Raw genomic sequence first — 15241 nt, forward strand, 5'->3', positions numbered from 1 at the left:
TAATGAAATATTCAGTTCCTGGATTTATTTTACACTTTCATATTCATCCTGCGATGTCGGTGTCACTGGCCAGGCCAGCATTTAAGACCATAAGACCACAAGAAATAGGAGCAGAAGTAGGTTGGTTGGCCCCTCGAGCCTGCTCTGTGTTCAATTGGATCATGGCAGATCTGATGTTCCTCATATCCACTTTGCTGTGTTTTCTCCATAATCCTTGATTCCCCAACCGATCAAGAATCTGTCTATCTCACCTTAAATGTACACAAGGTGTCTGTCTCTGCAACTCTGTGGCAAGGAGTTCCTTAATCCTCTGAGAGAAGAAATTCCTCCTCATCTCAGTCTTAAATTGGCATTCATTTATTGCCCATCTCTAATTGAGAAGGTGGTGGTGAGCTGATGCCTTGATCAACTGCAGTCCTGTTGGTGTAGATACATCCACAAGGCTGTTAGGAAAGGAGTTCCTGGATTTTTAGCGATACTGAAGGAACAATGATATAGTTCCAAGTCAGGATGATGGATAGCTTGGAGGGGAATTTGCAGGGTGTGATGCCCCTGTATCTGCTGCCCTTGGCCTTCTAGATGGTAGAGATTGTGGATTTGGAAGGTGCTTTCTAAGGATCCTTGGTGTATTTCTCTGCATCTTGTCTGGTGCACACTGCTGCTACTAAGTCTTGGTGGTAGGAGGGAGTGAATGTTTGTGGATGTGGTGCCAATCAAACAGGTTGTTTGTCCTGGATGATGCCAAGCTTCTTGTGTTGTTGGAGCTGCACTCATCCAAGCAAGTGGGGAGTATTCCATAACACTCCTGACTTGTGCCTTGTAGATGGTGCACTGTTTGCATCCTCACTTGCAGAGTGGTTTTGGAGGGCAGGTACAAGTCATTGACAGGGTAGTGCCTGTGAGGGGCAGTGAGTGGGAGCTGAGGGATCCCAAGAGTAGAGTGTTGTGGTCTTCTGTAACTCTGACCTCATGAGCATCCTCTGTTGTAATTGTTGATAGGTACTCATGCCTTTTGCTGTCTGGGTTCTAAGCTTTGGAAATTCCCCAGAACTCTTCCACCTCTGTATCTTTCTCTTTTTCTTTAAGGCATGTGTCAAACCCAAAACACAGACCATTTGATCTAACTTGTCCATGCCAACCAAGTTTCTCAAACTAAACTAATTCCATTTGCCTGCATTTGGCCTATATCCATCTTAACCTTTCATATTCATGTACCTGTCCAAACGTCTTTGAATGTTATTTCTGTCATGTACCTGTCCAAATGTCTTTAAAGGTTGTAACAGTATCTGCATCTACCACTTCCTCTGGCAGTTCAGTCCATATATGGACTGCCCTCTGTGTGAAAACGTTGTACTTTTAAATGCTTTTCCTCTCACCTTAATATGCTCCCTAGTTTTGAACTCATGCACCCTAGGGAAACGGCTTTTGCTATTCTCATTATCTATTCTCCTCATGATTTTATAAACCTCTATAAGGTTACCCCTCAACCTTCCACGCTCCAGTGAAAAATGCCCAGCCTCTCCTAATAACTCAGACCCTCTAGTCCTGGCAACATCCTGGTAAATATTTTCTGAACCCTCTCCGGTTTAATAATATCCTTCCTATAGCAGGACACCCAGAACTGCACACACTACTCCAGAAGACACCTCACCAATATCCTGTAGAACCTCAACATGACGTCCCAACTCCTACATTCGGTGGTCTGAGCAATGAAGGCAAGTGTCCTAAATGCCTTCTTAACCACCCTGTCTGCCTGTGATGCAGCTTTCAAAGAATAATGTTCCTGAACGCAAAGGTCTCATTGTTCGACAACACTGTCCTTGTTTGTTTTAGCAAAATGCAGTACCTTGTATTTACGTAAGTTAAACTCTTGTCAGCCCATTATCCAATTGATCAAGATCCGTTTGTAATCTTAGATACCCTCCTTCACTGTTGATTATAGCACCAATTTTGGTGTCATCCACAAACTTACTAACCATTCCTCCTAAATTCTCATCCAAATCATTTATATAAATGACAAACAATAGTGGACCCAGCACCGATCCTTCGTCACAGACCTCCAGTCAGAAAAACAACCCTTCCCCACTACCCTCTGATTCCTAGTGTGAAGCCAATTTTATATCCAACTGGCAATCTCTCCCTGAATCCCACGTGATCTAACTTTGCTAATCCGTCTACCATGCAGAACCTTGTCAAAGGCTTTACTAAAGTCCACGTAGAGAACTTCTACCACTCTACCCTTATCAGTCTTTTTGGTTACATCTCAAAAAACTCAATCAAGTTTGTGAGACACGATTTCCCATTTGCAAAGACATGCTGAATATCTAATCATTCCATGCCTCTCCAAATGCACATAAATCCTGTCTCTCAGAATCTCCAACTTACACAGTACTGATGTCAGACTCACCAGTCTGTAGTTCCTAGGCATCTTACAGCCTTTCTTAAATAAAAGCACATTAGCTACCCTCCAGTCCTCTGGCACCTCAACCACATGTCCTTATGTAGATTGCTGTTTAATTTGACTTCATAATGCTCTTTGAAACGTTGGGATGTTTTATTATATTAGAGGTGCTATATTAAACCAAGTTGTTCAAATCTTGAACCTTTTACAGCTGTACAACATCACAGAGCTGAACCATTCTATGTGGGTGGAGGAAGGGAGACACTTGGCAAAAGGCGAGCTTTAATTATGAGTAGAAGGGGCTTTGAGAAGTGCCAGAATCCAATTTACAGCTGCATTGGCTGGCATGTTATGTGCTGAGAATCACAGCAGGAGATCTGATATCTTTACTCTGGTTGCTGTTCCTCTAGTATAGAGACTGGGACCTCGGTATGTGACTGCTCTCCATCACTTGCTGAGATAGTCTGGGCTGGGCTGCATAATGATAACGTGGCCGTGTGCCTTACCCTGCTGTGAGCACTGAACAACAGGGTCGGGTTTAAAATCAAACATGCAGAGAAAGAAAAACGTACACAGGAGAGACAGATGCACACACTCTCCAGCTACTGGGGTGCAGTAAATGTGGTGCGTTAAGTATGCCTTGGCTTTGCATCTCTGTGCATGTGTTGATCATTGTATGTTAGTGTGCATACGTTTATGTCTCCTTATGTTGCGTTTGTTGGTGTATGTACATGCCTGCAGGTTGTCTCTTGTGGTGTTTGCTTCAGTGGAAATGGGTGCATTGGTGGTGGAGCTGAACCTCACTGCTGTCACACCTCCACTAGGATTATATCAGGGATGGGAAGGTCCATGATTGGACTTGCCTTATAATAACTGCTAAGGGCCTCATCCCGCTGCCAATAGTATTAACTGCATTGTTGTCACGCAACAACAACTATGTAAAACTGTGTAAAAACATAAGTTAAACTTTGTGGCCACATGTCAGTGCTGGGCGGGGGTGAGGCCCCTCAGTCGATGATGCTCAGTAACTGATTGACGGACTCTATATAGGGAAGAGGATTTGCTAGACGATTGCTGCTGACAATCACATTGGCTCCCTATCCCTGTTACTGCGATCCCACAAACCCCTACAAATAATACCTTTTTATGGCTCAACTTAATCCTGGGACGCTGGTAAATGTCATTCTGGCAGCAGATATGCATTCCAGTGGCACTGCTGAGCAAAAGAGTGGATGGCCTCTGGCCAGCAGCCCTTGGTAGGTGAAATTTGCACCTCTGGGGTTCGTGATCCCAGGATTGGTCCATTTAAGTGCTCAAGCAGCAAACTGATCATTTCCCACTCAAACACAATGTGATTTGAAATTATTCCTTCATGTATTGTTTAATATATAGGGTGGCAGAGTGGCTCAGTGGTTAGAGCTGCATCCTCACAGTGCCAGGGACCCAGGTTCGATTTCAGCCTTGGGCGACTGTCTGTATGAAGTTTTGCACGTTCTGCCTGTGTCTGCATGGGTTTCTGCTGGGTGCTCTGGTTTCCTCCCATAGCCCAAAGATGTGTAAGTTAGGTAGATGCACATGTGAACTTACCCATAGTGTCCAGGGATGTGCAGGCTAGGTGAATTGCCATGGGAAATGCAGAGTTACAGGGATAGGGTAGAGGAGTGAGTATGGGTGGGATGCTATTTGGAGGACCAGCGTGTGCTCGATGGGCCGAATGGCCTGCTTCCACACTGTAGGGATCCCATGATCTATTATTTTGATTCATGAGCCGCTAGGATCAACCTTGAAATGAATCACTGCATTACTGAATGAACGTCAGAAATCCACATCAGCAGACTGACACTTTCCACTGACGCACACATGAGCTCTTTAACAGTTATATAAGAACATAACTAGGTTCAGGAGTAGGTAATTCAGCCTCTTGAACCTGCTCTGCCATTCAATTGTTCAGATTGTGGCTGAATGAACACTTAATACCTTATACCCACCCTGTTGCCCTAGCGTTTAATGCCATTGACAATCAGATGTATATCAGTTTCTAACTTAAACATGACGAAAGACAAACTCCTGTAGTAGGAAATTCAAAAGGTTCACAACCCTCTTGTAAAAAAAATCTCCTCCTCTCAGACCTAAGTGGCATCCCCTTCATTTTTAAAATTGTGCCCCTGGTTCGAGATTCCCCAACCAAGGGAAAAATCTTACCTGCATTTACCCAGTATATCCCTTTATGTTCTGGTTTCAATTAGATCACCTCTCATTCTTTGAAACTCTGGAGGATACAGACCCAGTTTGCCTAATCGCTCTTGAGAGGACAGTCCCACCATCTGAGGAACAAGTCTGGTGAACCTTCATTGCACTCCCTCAATGGCAATAATACCTTTCCTGAGAAAAGGAGACCAAAACTGCATACATTACTCCAAATGCATTCTAACCAAGCTCCTGTAGAATTGAAGCAAGACTTCATTATTCCTGTACTCAAATCCTCTTGCATTTCATTGTATTAGCTTTCTGCACTTATGTCAGTTTTCAGTGACTTATTGACAATGATACCAAGATCTCTTTCTACATCTTTCAGAGTTCCCTGGCTTCAGGAATTGTACCTCTGGATTGAAAATTTGCTCATGTCATTCTGCTCTTAAAAAAGGATGACAGAGGGAAACCAGGGAATTACAGACCAGTTAGCCTAACATTTGTGACGGGCAAATTGTGGGAGTCTGTAATCAAGGATAGGGTAACTCATTAGCTCGAAAAATTTCAAGTGATCAGGGAGAGTCAGCATGGATTCATTAAGGGTAGGTCATGCTTGACAAACCCCATTGATATTTTTTGAAGAGGTGATAAAGGAGATGGACAGAGATAAGCTGATGGATGTTGTTTATATGGAGTTCCAGAGGCTTTTGAAAAAGTCCCGCACAAGACACTGTTAGCTAAGGTGAAAGCCCATGGAATTGAGGGCACATTACTGACATGGATAGGAAATTGATTGGGTGGCAGGAAACAGAGAGTTGGAGTAAAGAGCTGGTGCGGGGGTAGGGTTTCAGATGTTTGAATCATTGAGATCTCTTCTAAGGCAAGTGGGATCTGTACAAAAAGGATGGGTTGCATTTTAACTGGAGGGGCACCAACTTGCAGGCAGCGAGGTTTGCTAGTGAAACTCGTGTGGATTTAAACTAATAAGGTAGGGGTTGGGAACTAAAGCAGCAGGTCAGAAAGTGAGCAGAAGGTAGAGGTTAATAGGATAAACAGGCAAGGCCAGTCTAATGACCATGGTGAGAGAAGGAATCATAAAAGATGAAAATGTGACTTGAAAGTTGGAGTAAAGGATAGAGGTGAGGCTCCGTGTTATCAGGAATTGATAAATAAGGATGGAGAGTGTGGAAACCGTGGTGCACAAGAAAAAAATTAAGAGAGAAAGACAAACCAGTAGAACTTATTTAAAAACCTTGTATCTAAATATGCTCAGTATTCAGAATAAAGTAGATGAGCTGATGGCACCAATAGAGACAAATGGGTATGAGCTGGTGAGGATTACTGAAACGTGGTTACAGGAAAATCTGGACTAGGAAGGTAAGTGTCCAAGGGTAGTCAGTATTCCAAAAAGATAGATAAGGAGGAGAAGGAGGTGGAATTGCGTTACTGGTTAAGGATGATATCAAGGCTGTATTAAGAAATGATGTACTGGGGACCAAAATATTGAATCAGTCTTGGTGGAAATAAAATGCAAGGGAAGAAACCCCTTGGTAGGAGTAATTTATAGGCTCCTGAACAGTACTTCTGAAGTAGAGCATAATATAAACCAGGAAATAATGAGGGCTTGTGAGAAGGCCTATGGATTCTACTCCTCCAACAAGCCATCAACATTTCATGTCCCATTGTTTGGTGCTGGTGTATACCCAATAACTCCTTTAAAAAAAAACTGTGCGGCACGGTGACTCAGTGGTTAGCACTGCTGCCTCACGGCGCCAGGGACCCGGGTTCGATTCTATCCTCGGGTGACTGTCTGTGTGGAGTTTGCATATTCTCCCCGTGTCTGCGTGGTTTTTCTCCAGGTGCTCCAGTTTCCTCCCACAGTCCAAAGATGTGCAGGTTAGGTGGATTGGCCGTGCTAAATTGCCCGTAGTGTTCAGGGAGGTGTAGATTAGATGGATTATTGGGGATGGGTCTGGGTGGGATGCTCTGTGGGTCGATGTGGACTTGTTGGGCCGAAGGGCCTGTTTCCACACTGTAGGGATTCTATTCTATTCTAAGGCCACAACAGTAATTATGGCTGTTTCGTAGGGCACATGTTATGGAGCAAACCAGAGAACTGGCTACTTTAGATTTGGTATTATGTAACAAGGAATGATTGATAAATGGTGAACAAAACAAAGTTGCTGGAAAAGCTCAGCAGGTCTGGCAGCATCTGTGAAGAAAAAATCAGAGTTAACGTTTCGGGTCTGGTGACCCTTCGTCAGAACTGATGGTGGCTGGGAAAATGTCACTTTATATGTAGAAAATAGGGAGGGGGTGGGGTAAGGAGTAAACAATAGGATAGAGCCTAAAGAGCAAACACCAGGAGTGACAGTGAAATTAATGTCGGTGGGCAAGCAGAAACATTGGAACGGAAACTCCTTGGGAAGAGGAGCAGCTATGAGGAAGGGTTACCGCACCCGAAATGTTAACCCTGATGTTTTTCTTCACAGATGCTGCCAGATCTGCTGAACTTTTCCAGCAACTTTGTTTTTGTTCCTGATTTACAGCATCCACAGTTCTTTAGGTTTTCATTTAGTATTTAACTCGCTGCCACATCTCTTCCAGGCATGCCCACCATGAAGAAGTTCTGCTCCTCTCTCCGATGGGATATCTGTTCCAATCTTTTTTCTTGCCCACCGACATTAATTTTGCTGTCACTCCTGGTGTTTGCTCTTTGGGCTCTATCCTATTATTTACTCCCTACCCCACCCCCTCCCTATATTCTGCATATAAACTGACGTTTTCCCAGCCACCATCAGTTCTGGGGAAGGGTCACCGGACCTGAAACGCTAACTTTGATATTTTCCTTCACATTTGCTGCCATACCTGCTGAGCTTTTCCAGCAACTCTGTTTTTGTTCCTGATTTACAGCATTCACAGTTCTTTCAGTTCTGATTAATAAATAGTCTTGCAGTTAAGGATCCTCTTGGAAGGAGTGACCACAATAAGTTAGAGTTTCAAATTCAGATTGAAACAGTGAGGACAGTCGCAGATAAGAGTTTTAGCATTGAGCAAAGATAACTATGCAGTCCAGAGGAAGGAATTGGCCTGGGTAAAAATATTAAAGGGCGGGACAGTTGAAGAACAGTGGCAAATATTTATGGAAACACTAAATATTTTTCAAAGTATATTCCTGAGGGGAAGAGGAATTGTAAAAAGTTAAAAATCATCCATGGCTTAACAAGGAAGTCAAGGATAACATTAAGGCAAAGATTAGGGCATATCATGCTGCAAACGTTAGTGGCAAATGTGGAGGATTAGGAGAACTTTAATCATCAGCAGAGGATTACTAAAAGCAAAATCAAACGAGCTAAGATGAACTAAAACTAGCAGAAAACATAAGCACTGATACCAACAGCATCTATAATTATATAAAAAGGAAGAGAATAATGAAAGCAATTGTTGGCCATTTAAAGGACAAAAATAGCGAGGTAATACCGGGAAATTCAAATGACAGAGGCGCTAAACCAATAGTTTGTCTCTGTTTTCACAGTGAGAGATAACAATTTCTCCCCAAAATCTGTAGTTACTACAGAGGAACTTGGTGAGATTACTATAACTAGGGAGAATGTATTAAAAAACTGATAGGATTAAAGGCAGATAAGTTGCCGGGACCTAATAGCCTGCATCCTAGGGTATTAAAAGAGGTGGCAACAGAGATAGTAGATGTACTAGTTATGATTTTCTAAAAATTCCTGGCTTCTGGAAAGGTACTAGTGAATTGGAAACATGCTAATGTGACACTCCAATTCAAAAAAGGATAGACAATACACAGAAACTATAGAGCAGTTAGTTTGAACTCTGTAGTCGGGAAGTTGCAGGAATCAATCGTAAAGAAGATAATTGAACACTTGGAAAAACAAAGCTCAATTCACGAATGTCAGCAGGGCAAGTTGTGCTTGGCAAACTTGCTGGAGTTCTTTGAGGATGTAACCAGCAAGGTGGTTAATTGGGATCTGACAGATGTGGTATATCTAGACTTCCAGACGGCATTTGATTAGGTGCCACATTAAAGACTGACCCAGAAGGTTAGGTCCCAGAGAGTTAATGGTAGAGGGGATTGGCTGACTGACAGAAAGCAGAGGGTGGAGATAAATGGGTCTTTCTCTGAATGGCGAACTGTAACTTGTGTGGTGCAGCAGGGTTCAGTTCTCGGACCTCAACTGTTTACAATCTATATAAATGATCTACAAACATGGACAGAGTGTAACATAACAAAGTTTGCGGATGATACTAAAACAGGTGGGAAAGCAGGCAGTGATGAGGAGGTAAAGAGTTTACAGATGGATATGGATAGGCTAGGAGATTGGGTCAGAGTCTGGCAGATGGAGTTAATGCAGATGCGTGTGAAGTTGTTCATTTGTTCATTTTGGCTATAACAATAAAAGAGCAAATTATTATTTAAATAGAAAGCAGATTCAAGGTGCATCAGTGCAGAGGGATCTGGGAATCTTTGTGCTTGAATCACAGAATGTGGGTATGCAGCATGTAATAAGAAAGACAAATGGAAACCTGGCATTTATTGCAAAAGGACTGGAGTATAAAAGTAGTGTTGTTACAATTATACAGTCATTGGTGAGACTACATCTGAAATATTGTGGCCAGTTCTCATTGCCATACTTGAGGAAGGATGTGGTGGCATTGGAGGCAGTTCAGAGAAGGTTCACCAGGTTGATTCCAGGGATGAAAGGGTCGTCATATGAGGAGCGGTTGAATAGCTTGGGCTTGTACTCCTGGAGTTCAGAAGAATGAGAGGGGATTTGATATAGGTATATAAATTGCTAAAGAGGATTGATAAGGTAGACATTGAACAGATGTTCACACCTGTGGGACTGTCTTAAACAAGAGGATGTTGATATAGAGTAAGAGGAGGTAGGTTGAAAATTGAGGTGAAGAGAAACTATATCTCTCAGAGGGTTGTAACCAGTCTCCTGTGGGGAACTTACTAAAAGTCTTAGGAAAACCCAAGTCTATCAGGTCCACTGACTCCCCTTAATCTATATTCTTTATAACACCTTCAAAAAAATCTCCAAGTTCACAAGCACAATTACCCATTCACTTATCCAGGCTGCCTGTGCATAATCAGGTCTTTTTTTTTTTGTCCAAATATCCATTTATCACATCCGTCATGAGAGATTCTGGCATTTCCCCTACTTCTGATGTAGGGCTGACAGGTTTGCAGTTTCCAGTTTTTCTTTCCCTCTTTTCCTTTCTTAAATATCTGTTAGCTTCAGATAAGCAGGAATCATTGCAGAAACTTCGGAATTTGGCAGGTGATTTACTATACAGCAATCAAGTCTCTATAGTCATTTCTTTCAGCATACTGGGATATAAATGATCAGGTCCTCAGCATTTATTAGCTTTCAGCCCCATTAATTTCTCTCAGTTAACCTTCTTATCAATACTAATTTCCTTCAACTCCTCGTTCTCCTGAGTCACTTGAACCTCTTGGTAGAACTGTTGATGATCCCTTCCATCACTGTACTGATGATTGAGTGTAGACTATTGGGGCTGTAAGTGGCTGGGTTGAGGTTGTCCAACTTTTTGTGAGTAGGACAAGCTTGGAACAGTTCTCCACTTCTTGAGTAGATGCCAGTATTGTAGCTGCACTGATAGAGCTTGGCAAGAAGTAGGGAACTTCTACAGCACAATTCTGTTATATTATTTTTGGAATGTTGTCAGGCGCATACACTTGGACTGGGGTGGACAAAGTCAGAAGTCACATGACACCAAATTATAGTCTGACAGGTTTATTTGAAAGCACAAGCTTTAAGAATGCTGCTCCTTTGTCAGGTGAAGTGGAGGGAAGTGCACAGGGACAGAATTTATAGGTAGAGAAATCATTGCAAGATAATTCTAGGTAATTAAGAGTGTCAAAAGATAGTACAAGTAGACTTGTTATTCAGCCTGTTGACACTCCACTCACACCATTTGTACCTTCTTTTGACAGACTTAGTTCCTAGAATTATGTTGCAGTGATCTATCCGCCAATAAATTCCGTGCCTGTGTACTTCTTCCGCTTCACCTGACGAATAAGCAGCGCTCCGAAAGCTTGTGATCTCAAATAAATCTGTTGGACTATAACCTGGTGTCATGTGACTTCTGATCTCTTCAGGAGGCCAAGATGGAGCCACTTGGCTCATCCGGCTGAAGATTGTTGTAAATGCTTTGGCCTTGGGTTCCATGCACTGACTGATAGAAAACCCATGTGTCATTAATTTGAAATTTAGACGTAGAGTCAGACAGCATGGAAACGGAACCTTCAGTTCAACAAGTCCACGTCCACCACAAACCCAAACTAAACTAGTCCCACCTGCCTGCATTTGGCCTATATCTCCCCAAATCTTTCCTATTCATGTACTTATTCAAATATCTTTTAAGATATTGTAACTGTACCTGCATTCACCACTTGCTCTGCCTGCTCATTCCACACACGAACTACTCTGTTTAAAAAAAAAAAAGTTGCCCCCCCATGTCATTTTTAAATCTTTCTCCTCTCACCTTAAAAATATGCCCCCTAGTTTTGAACCCCACCATGCCAGGGAAAAGACCTTTGCTTTTCACATTAAATGTTGTAATTGTGCCAGCCTCCACCACTTTCTCATTTATTCCATACACCCACATCCCTCTGCGTGAAAAGGTAGCCTCTTAGATCCCTTTTAAACCTTCCCCTCCCTCACCTTAAACCTATGCCCTCTAGTTTTGGACTCTGCTACCCTAGGGAAAACATCTTGGCTATTCACCTTATCTATGCTCCTCATGATTTTATAAACCTCAATAAGGTCACCCCTCAACCTCCTACACTCCAGTGAAAGGAGTCCCATCTTTCCAGTCTGTTTTTATAACTCAAACCCTCCATTCCTAACAACATCTTGGTAAATCTTCGATGACCCCTTTCCAGTTTAATAATATACTTCCTATAACAAAGCGAACAGAACTGCACATTGTACTCCAGAAGAGGCATCACCAACGTCTTGTACAATCTCAAAATGATGTCCTTACTCCTGTATTCACCTAAAGCACTGAGAATGCATACCAGCTTATTTTCAAAAAGTGCAGCAATCTCTTAACAACCATTGCTTTTTAAAACAGTTCTTTCCATTTCCAAAACTTTCCAAAACCAAAAAAACAGGGAGTGAGGTTGTTAATAAAGAAATGCGGTCGATGGAGCGTAATTGTGGACACAGAGATGGTTTGAGGTGTGTATACTTCAATGCTAGAAGTATCAGAAATAAGGCGGATGAACTTAGAGCATGGGTCAGTACTTGAAACTACGATGTTATGGCCATTACAGAAACTTGGGTAACTCGGGGACAGGAATGGTTGTTGGAAGTTCCGGGATTTAGATGCTTTAAAAGAAATAGGGAGGGTGGAAAAAGAGGCGGGAGAGTGGCATTGCTAGTCAGGGCGAGTATAGCAGCTACTGAAAGGCAGTTCGGAATGATATGTCTACAGAGTCAGTTTGGGTTGAGGTCCAGAACAAGAAAGGAGCAGTCACTTTGTTGGGGGTTTTTTACAGACCCCCTAATAGTCGCAGAGAAGTGGAGGAACGGTTTGGGAAGCAGATACTGGAAAGGTGCAGAAGTCACAGAGTTGTAGTCATGGGTGACTTCAACTTTCCAAATATTGATTGGAAACATTTTAGTTATAATAGTTTAGATGGAGCGGATTTTGTCCAGTGCGTTCAGGAAGGATTCCTGACACAGTATGTAGATAGACCAACACGAGGAGAAGCCACTTTGGATTTGGTGCTTGGCAATGAACTGGGCCAAGTGTTAGACCTGTTGGTAGGAGAGCATTTTGGCAGTAGCGATCATAACTCTGTTACTTTTACAATAGTCATGGAAAAGGATAGGTACATACAGCAGAGTAAGGTTTATAATTGGGGGAAGGGTAATTATAATTCTGTTAGGCAAGAACAAGGTAACATAAAACGGGAACAGATGCTGTCAGGAAGAGCACTATTGAAATGTGGAGATTGTTTAAGGAATGCATACTGCGTGTGCTTGATATGTTTGTCCCCAGCAGGCAGGGAAGATGCGGTCGAGTGAGGGAGCCTTGGTTGTCAAGAGAGGTCGAATGACTGGTTAAGAGGAAGAAGGAGGCTTATATAAGGTTTAGGAAACAAGGAACGGAAAAGGCTCCAGAGGGATACAAGTTATCCAGGAAGGAGCCAAAGAAAGGGCTTAGGAGAGCTATAAGGGGGCATGAGAAAACCTTGGCAGATAGGATCAAGGAAAACTCCAAGGCTTTTTACACATATATGAGGAATAAGAGAACGACCAGAGAAAGGGTAGGGCCGATCAAGGAATGTAAAGGGAAATTGTGCACGGAGCCTAAAGAGATAGGAGAGGTCCTTAATTGAATACTTTCCTTCGGTGTTCATAACAGGGAGGGACCTAGTTGTAGAGGAGGACAGTGTGAAACAGGGGCTGGTAGGCTAGAGGAGGTCGCTGTTAGTAGGGAAGATGTACTAGGAATTTTGAGGAAATTGAAGATAGATAAATCCCCTGGGCCTGATGGGATTTATCCAAGGATTCTATGGGAAGCGAGGGAAGAGATGGCAGGGCCTTTGGCGATGATCTTTTCATCCTCACTGTCCACGGGTATAGTGCCGGAAGATTGGAGAGAGGCAAACGTCATTCCCTTGTTCAATAAAGGGAATAAGGATAACCCTGGAAATTACAGGCCAGTTATTCTTAGGTCAGTGGTGGGCAAATTATTGGAAAGGGCTCTGAGAAATAGGATTTATGATCACTTGGAAAGGCAAAGTTTGATTCGTGATAGTCAGCATGGATTTGTGAGGGGTAGATCATGCCTCACAAGCCTTATTGAATTCTTTGAAGAGGTGACCAAAAACGTGGATGAAGATAGAGCAGTGGATGTGGTATACATGGCTTTAAGTAAGGCGTTTGATAAGGTTCCCCATGGTAGGCTCATGCAGAAGGTAAGGAGGCATGGGACAGGGGGAGATGTGGCAGATTGGATTCAGAATTGGCTGACCCTTAGAAGACAAAGGGTGGTAGTGGACGGAAAATATTCAACATGGTGCTCAGTTACGAGTGGTGTACGACAAGGATCTGTTCTGGGTCCTCTTCTGTTTGTGATTTTTGTAAATTATTTGGATGAAGGAGTGGAAGGGTGGATTAGTAAGTTCGCGGACAATCCGAAGGTGGGTCGCGTTGTGGACAGTGCGGAGGGCTGTTATAGGTTACAAAGGGGCATTGATAGGATGCAGAGATGGGCTGAGAAGTGGCAGATGGAGTTTAACCCTGAAAAGTGTGAGGTGATTCATTTTGGAAGGACAAATTTGAAAGCAGAATACAGGGTTAATGGAAAGATTCTTGGCAGTGTGGAGGAACAGAGTGATCTGAGGCTTCATGTCCACAGTTCCCTGAAAGCTGCCACCCAGGTGGATGGAGTTGTTAAGAAGGCATATGGTGTGTTAGCTTTCATTAATAGAGGGATTGAGTTCAAGAGCCGTGAAGTTATGCTCCAGCTATACAAAAGCCTGGTTCGGGCACATCTGGAGTATTGTGTCCAGTTCTGGTTGCCTCATTACAGGAAAGATGTGGAAGCGTTGGAAAAGGTGCAGAGGAGATTTACCAGGATGTTGCCTGGAATGGAGGGAAGGAATAACGAGGAAAGGTTGAGAGAGCTGGGGCTTTTCTCTTTAGAACGACGAAGGATGAGAGGTGACTTGATAAAGGTGTACAAAGCGATCAGAAGTATAGATAGAGGAGACAGCCAGAGACTTTTTCAAAGAGTGGAGGTAGCTATTATGAGAGGGCATAGTTTTAAAGTGAGTGGAGGTAGATATAGTGTAGACGTCAGAGGTAGGTTCTTTACTCGGAGTAATCGGGGCGTGGAATGCATTGCTGGAGAGGGTAGTGGAGTCGGCCTCATTAGGGGTATTTAAGCAGCTATTAGATGGGCATATTGTGAAGGGTAGGTCGTGCCTCACAAACCTTATTGAGTTCTTCGAGAAGGTGACCAAACAGGTGGATGAGGGTAAAGCGGTTGATGTGGTGTATTTGGATTTCAGTAAAGTGTTTGATAAGGTTCCCCATGGTAGGCTATTGCAGAAAATACGGAGGCATGGGATTGAGGGTGATTTAGCGGTTTGGATCAGAAATTGACGAGCTGTAAGAAGACAGAGGGTGGTGGTTGATGGGAAATGTTCATCCTGGAGTTCAGTTACTAGTGGTGTACCTCAAGGATCTGTTTTGGGGCCACTGCTGTTTGTCATTTTTATAAATGACCTGGATGAGGGCGTAGAAGGATGGGTTAGTAAATTTGCGGATGACACCAAAGTCAGTGGAGTTGTGGATAGTGCAGAAGGATGTTGTAGGTTACAGAGGGACATAGATAAGCTGCAGAGCTGGGCTGAGAGGTGGCAAATGGAGTTTAATGCGGAAAAGTGTGAGGTGATTCACTTTGGAAGGAGTAACAGGAAGAGAGAGTACTGGGCTAATGGTAAGATTCTTGGTAGTGTGGATGAGCAGAGAGATCTCGGTGTCCATGTGCATAGATCACTGAAAGTTGCCACCCAGGTTGATCACGTTGTTAAGAAGGCGTACAGTATGTTAGGTTTTATTGGTAGAGGGA

This window comes from Rhincodon typus, chromosome 9, assembly GCF_021869965.1.
Source record: "Rhincodon typus isolate 14 chromosome 9, sRhiTyp1.1, whole genome shotgun sequence".
Lineage (NCBI taxonomy): Eukaryota > Metazoa > Chordata > Chondrichthyes > Orectolobiformes > Rhincodontidae > Rhincodon > Rhincodon typus.